Raw genomic sequence first — 7,700 nt, forward strand, 5'->3', positions numbered from 1 at the left:
GTGAGTCTTAGGTCGCCTGCGGATACATTAGTCCAATCAATGCGTCTGAACCTGGGGTGTAATCACAAGGTAACTGCTCACTGTTAACAGGTTTGAAGACGTTAATTCACGTTTTAAATAATACAGTGTCCCCTTCAGACTTGTTAAAGGAGAGTTTCAGAAATAACATTAAAAACTATGCGCGAGTAAATACCATCCTAACTCCTAACATCCAAAAAAAAAAGGAAAAAAAGAACATTTTATGCCCGGTAGCTGCGATATGGAGTCTTGCATGCCCCTGTAGTTGTGATATGGAGTCTTTCCATCCACCTCCGTTTGCTTCAACCGGAGGCGCATGCAATTTATATATATATATATATATATATATATATATATATATATATATATATATATATATATATATATATATATATATATTTGCATGCCCCGGTAGCTAAATGCTTAGTTACGGCTCTGGGCAAATCCAAAGCCCATGGCCAGTATACTATTTTTCTGTATGCATTCTTTTCTGTTGAGCACTACTGACACCGTTGAAAATACCATCCTAACTACTAACATCCAAAAATAAAAAAGAAAAAAAGAAAAAAAATAACATTTTATGCCCCTGTAGCTGCGATGTGGAGTCTTGCATGCCCCTGTAGCTGCGATATGGAGTCTTTCCATCCACCTCCGTTTGCTTCAACCGGAGGCGCATGCAATTTATATATATATATATATATATATATATATATATATATATATATATATATATATAGATATATATATATATATATATATATATATATATATATATATATATATATATATATATATATTTGCATGCCCCGGTAGCTAAATGCTTAGTTACGGCTCTGGGCAAATCCAAAGCCCATGGCCAGTATACAATATTTTTCTGTATGCATTCTTTTCTGTTGAGCACTACTGACACCGTTGAAACGGTGAGTCTTAGGTCGCCTGCGGATACATTAGTCCAATCAATGCGTCTGAACCTGGGGTGTAATCACAAGGTAACTGCTCACTGTTAACAGGTTTGAAGACGTTAATTCACGTTTTAAATAATACAGTGTCCCCTTCAGACTTGTTAAAGGAGAGTTTCAGAAATAACATTAAAAACTATGCGCGAGTAAATACCATCCTAACTCCTAACATCCAAAAAAAAAAGGAAAAAAAGAACATTTTATGCCCGGTAGCTGCGATATGGAGTCTTGCATGCCCCTGTAGTTGTGATATGGAGTCTTTCCATCCACCTCCGTTTGCTTCAACCGGAGGCGCATGCAATTTATATATATATATATATATATATATATATATATATATATATATATATATATATATATATATATATATATATATTTGCATGCCCCGGTAGCTAAATGCTTAGTTACGGCTCTGGGCAAATCAAAGCCCATGGCCAGTATACAATATTTTTCTGTATGCATTCTTTTCTGTTGAGCACTACTGACACCGTTGAAAATACCATCCTAACTACTAACATCCAAAAATAAAAAAGAAAAAAAGAAAAAAAATAACATTTTATGCCCCTGTAGCTGCGATGTGGAGTCTTGCATGCCCCTGTAGCTGCGATATGGAGTCTTTCCATCCACCTCCGTTTGCTTCAACCGGAGGCGCATGCAATTTATATATATATATATATATATATATATATATATATATATATATATATATATATATATATATATATATATATATATTTGCATGCCCCGGTAGCTAAATGCTTAGTTGCGGCTCTGGGCAAAACCAAAGCCCATGGCCAGTATACAATATTTTTCTGTATGCATTCTTTTCTGTTGAGCACTACTGACACCGTTGAGACGGTGAGTCTTAGGTCGCCTGCGGATACATTAGTCCAATCAATGCGTCTGAACCTGGGGTGTAATCCCAAGGTAACTGCTCACTGTTAACAGGTTTGAAGACGTTAATTCACGTTTTAAATAATACAGTGTCCCCTTCAGACTTGTTAAAGGAGAGTTTCAGAAATAACATTCAAAACTATGCGCGAGTAAATACCATCCTAACTCCTAACATCCAAAAAAAAAAAAGGAAAAAAAGAACATTTTATGCCCGGTAGCTGCGATATGGAGTCTTGCATGCCCCTGTAGTTGTGATATGGAATCTTTCCATCCACCTCCGTTTGCTTCAACCGGAGGCGCATGCAATTTATCTATATATATATATATATATATATATATATATATATATATATATATATATATATATATATATATATATATATTTGCATGCCCCGGTAGCTAAATGCTTAGTTACGGCTCTGGGCAAAACCAAAGCCCATGGCCAGTATACAATATTTTTTCTGTATGCATTCTTTTCTGTTGAGGACTACTGACACCGTTGAAACGGTGAGTCTTAGGTCGCCTGCGGATACATTTGTCCAATCAATGCGTCTGAACCTGTGGTGTAATCCCAAGGTAACTGCTCACTGTTAACAGGTTTGAAGACGTTAATTCACGTTTTAAATAATACAGTGTCCCCTTCAGACTTGTTAAAGGAGAGTTTCAGAAATAACATTCAAAACTATGCGCGAGTAAATACCATCCTAACTCCTAACATCCAAAAAAAGAAAAAAAAAGAAAGGAAAAAAAATAACATTTTATGCCCCGGTAGCTGCGATATGGAGTCTTGCATGCCAAAGGTAGTTGTGATATGGAGTCTTTCCATCCACCTCCGTTTGCTTCAACCGGAGGCGCATGCAATTTATATATATATATATATATATATATATATATATATATATATATATATATATATATATATATTTGCATGCCCCGGTAACTAAATGCTTAGTTACGGCTCTGGGCAAATCAAAGCCCATGGCCAGTATACAATATTTTTCTGTATGCATTATTTTCTGTTGAGCACTACTGACACCGTTGAAAATACTATCCTAACTACTAACATCCAAAAATAAAAAAGAAAAAAAGAAAAAAAATAACATTTTATGCCCCGGTAGCTGCGATGTGGAGTCTTGCATGCCCCTGTAATTGCGATATGGAGTCTTTCCATCCACCTCCGTTTGCTTCAACCGGAGGCGCATGCAATTTATATATATATATATATATATATATATATATATATATATATATATATATATATATATATATATATATATATATATATATATTTGCATGCCCCGGTAGCTAAATGCTTAGTTACGGCTCTGGGCAAATCCAAAGCCCATGGCCAGTATACAATATTTTTCTGTATGCATTCTTTTCTGTTGAGCACTACTGACACCGTTGAAACGGCGAGTCTTAGGTCGCCTGCGGATACATTAGTCCAGTCAATGCGTCTGAACCTGGGGTGTAATCACAAGGTAACTGCTCACTGTTAACAGGTTTGAAGACGTTAATTCACGTTTTAAATAATACAGTGTCCCCTTCAGACTTGTTAAAGGAGAGTTTCAGAAATAACATTAAAAAGTATGCGCGAGTAAATACCATCCTAACTCCTAACATCCAAAAAAAAAAGGAAAAAAATAACATTTTATGCCCGGTAGCTGCGATATGGAGTCTTGCATGCCCCTGTAGTTGTGATATGGAGTCTTTCCATCCACCTCCGTTTGCTTCAACCGGAGGCGCATGCAATTTATATATATATATATATATATATATATATATATATATATATATATATATATATATATATATATTTGCATGCCCCGGTAGCTAAATGCTTAGTTACGGCTCTGGGCAAATCAAAGCCCATGGCCAGTATACAATATTTTTCTGTATGCATTCTTTTCTGTTGAGCACTACTGACACCGTTGAAAATACCATCCTAACTACTAACATCCAAAAATAAAAAAGAAAAAAAGAAAAAAAATAACATTTTATGCCCCTGTAGCTGCGATGTGGAGTCTTGCATGCCCCTGTAGCTGCGATATGGAGTCTTTCCATCCACCTCCGTTTGCTTCAACCGGAGGCGCATGCAATTTATATATATATATATATATATATATATATATATATATATATATATATATATATATATTTGCATGCCCCGGTAGCTAAATGCTTAGTTACGGCTCTGGGCAAAACCAAAGCCCATGGCCAGTATACAATATTTTTCTGTATGTATTCTTTTCTGTTGAGTACTACTGACACCGTTGAAACGGTGAGTCTTAGGTCGCCTGCGGATACATTAGTCCAATCAATGCGTCTGAACCTGGGGTGTAATCCCAAGGTAACTGCTCACTGTTAACAGGTCAGAAGACGTTAATTCACTTTTTAAGTAATACAGTGTCCCCTTCAGACTTGTTAAAGGAGAGATTCGGAAATAACATTCAAAACTATGCGCGAGTAAATACCATCCTAACTCCTAAAATCCAAAAATAAAAAAGAAAAAAAGAAAAAAAAATAACATTTTATGCCCCTGTAGCTGCGACATGGAGTCTTGCATGCAACTGTAGCTGCGATATGGAGTCTTTCCATCCACCTCCGTTTGCTTCAACCGGAGGCGCATGCAATTTATATATATATATATATATATATATATATATATATATATATATATATATATATATATATTTGCATGCCCCGGTAGCTAAATGCTTAGTTACGGCTCTAGCCAAAACCAAAGCCCATGACTAGTATACAATATTTTTCTGTATGCATTCTTTTCTGTTGAGCACTACTGACACCGTTGAAACGTTGAGTCTTAGGTCGCCTGCGGATACATTAGTCCAATCAATGCGTCTGAACCTGGGGTGTAATCCCAAGGTAACTGCTCACTGTTAACAGGTTTGAAGACGGTAATTCACGTTTTTAGTAATACAGTGTCCCCTTCAGACATGTTAAAGGAGAGATTCGGAAATAACATTCAAAACTATGCGCGAGTAAATACCATCCTAAATCCTAACATCCAAAAAAAAAAAAAAAGAAAAAATTAACAATATATATATATATATATATATATATATATATATATATATATATATATATATATATATATAATTGCATGCCCCGGTAGCTACGATATGGAGTCTTTCCATCCACCTCCGGTTGCTTCAACCGGAGGTGCATGCAATTTATATATATATATATATATATATATATATATATATATATATATATATATATATATATATATATATATATATATATATATATATGCTTGCCCCGGTATGTGAACCTTGTTTTAACTGCTTGAAATATTGCTACCTGTTAATATGTGAATGGAATTGTTTTATTATATCAGTGCCGTTTGAAACTAGGTGTTGGTATTGGAAGTTTACAATAAACAAACGCTTGCTAAAATGTATCTGATTTTCTTGGTGACCTTGTTCCTACATTTTTAGATCTGTTATCTGAATAAAAAGAACCTAAAGGATATTCTGTAATTTGTTCGGTGCCTTATCGCACTGAAGTGGCGTAGTCAGGCTACATTAGTACTTTCACATTCAACACTTGCTATATCCTGTGATATTTTGGAATTAAAGACCTTTTTGTGGTGCGTTTGTACACTTCCGTGACCTTGCAGGTGTTACATGCCTTTTCCTCCTTACTTCGAGTCTCGGATATCGATTTTGCCACTGTGAATGCAATAGTTGAACATTTGTCTGCTTGACTTAGTTTCTTAGTTTTCTCTGATAATATATGATGGCGCGTTTGAAATTGTGGGTACATTAATCAGTAGAAACTTGATTATAGTGCATCGCTGTATAGCGTTTATAAGCTTAGGGTGTGTACTGCCTCGACCAGCAGCCCAGGTGATAGGCTCTCAAACCAAGCATGTTTGAAGCAATTATTCAGACTCATTTTCATTAAGTGTACAAGAATACTTTTTTTTCTGAATGAATGAACAGTGAGACTGGAGGTCAAGTAAAAACTGCAGTTCCAACCACATAACAATTACATAAAAATTGTTTAAAACAAAGGGTAAACTTGTACTTTTTGTCATAAGAAAACAGCAGTACTATAAAAAAAAATCATAGTAACACAATTTGACAACCATTCATTTTTCACAGGGAAGTCTTTGTCAATGTTTTCTGTCTTTCCCGTAGGTACTTGTTAGATCCATAGGAACATTCTAAACTGAAGATCAAATGCTTCTTAGACTGAAAGTTGTAAGTTTCATAAATTACTGAAACTTTCTAGTAGGATAATGGCAACACATAGGATATTTTATCTAAATATTATTATTATTATTATTATTATTATTATTATTATTATTATTATTACCATTTACCATTGTTACCATTTAACTTTATATTACACAGGCTGTGTAATATACACAGGCTGGCATTTTATGGTGAAAAAATGTCTAATCCAGCAGGTTTATAATTATTAGGGTGGCTCTGCCACTGTTCACATAGTTTTATGTAAATTAAATGGTGGGACTGTCTCCAATTTATAATGTTTTAAATATTAAATGGGATGTAATAAATACATGTTTTTGGAGAACTGAAGGAATTAACCTTGCATTCTGTTTATTGTTTATTACCATAGTCTTGGTTGGACAAATATTGGGGATGAAGAACTCATTGAATTACTTGAGCCCCTAAGGAAGAACCAAACACGTAAGCAGATGTGGTAAGTTAAAATTTTAAAAAGACCATCTTGAGTAATATTTACAGCAGATACAATGGTATTCTCAACATATTTTAAGCAAAATGTACTGACTGAGAAGTGGCTTGGTGACAGAAAGTGGTACATTAAAACAAACTGCTCAAAGCCTACAACTTAACTCCAATATCAACCTGATAAAGACATATTACTATGACTATAGCCTTGCAAATACTATTATTATTATTATTATTTATTTCTTAGCAGACGCCCTTATCCAGGGCGACTTACAATTGTTACAAGATATCACATTATACATTATTTCACATTATACAGATATCACATTATTTTACATACAATTACCCATTTTTACAGTTTGGTTTTTACTGGAGCAATCTAGGTAAAGTACCTTGCTCAAGGGTACAACAGCAGTGTCCCCCACTGGGGATTGAACCCACAACCCTCCGGTCAAGAGTCCAGAGCCCTAACCACTACTCCACACTGCTGCCCGTACTATACCTAGCAGCAAAGTACTATACCTAGCAGCAAAAAGTGTAATCTCCCACATTACCAGGGACTGTTTTCTGGAAATGGAAGCAGACCAATTAAGGATTTTAACCAGCACACAATTCCATAGAATAGACATATCTGGAAGGGATAGACCAAGTGGTAGCCTAGATATATATGTGTGTTTTGAGAAGGAAGTGTGTTTTTTTTTTCTATATTTTATTGAACCTCAAACTAAAACTGTAAATTTGAATTGTAACTGTAGATACATGTTCCCTGTTGGTTGGAGAGTGTGTTTTACTGCTATTTAAAAAACGATATAATAGAGACTTTTTTAATGATCTTAGGAATATATTAGGCATGTCATTTGAACTATAGTAAATTAAATCAATCTAAAATATGTACATTTCTAATTTTCTCTTTTTAGGGAGCCCAGGAGTGGATACGAGATAGATATAGATAGATAGAGTGCATGTTTTACTATCTTGTGGCCACAAGATAGTAAGTCATGCATCTTGTTTGTCCTTCTATTTGGGAATAGACTATTAATTCCTTCCTTGCTTGTAAACAGTGTATCAGCCAATTGTGTTAGTTTCGCAAATGTGCCTTTTTATATGTCAATTTAGAACTATTTTAACAGTAGAATACTTT

This window comes from Acipenser ruthenus, chromosome 2, assembly GCF_902713425.1.
Source record: "Acipenser ruthenus chromosome 2, fAciRut3.2 maternal haplotype, whole genome shotgun sequence".
Classification (NCBI taxonomy): domain Eukaryota; kingdom Metazoa; phylum Chordata; class Actinopteri; order Acipenseriformes; family Acipenseridae; genus Acipenser; species Acipenser ruthenus.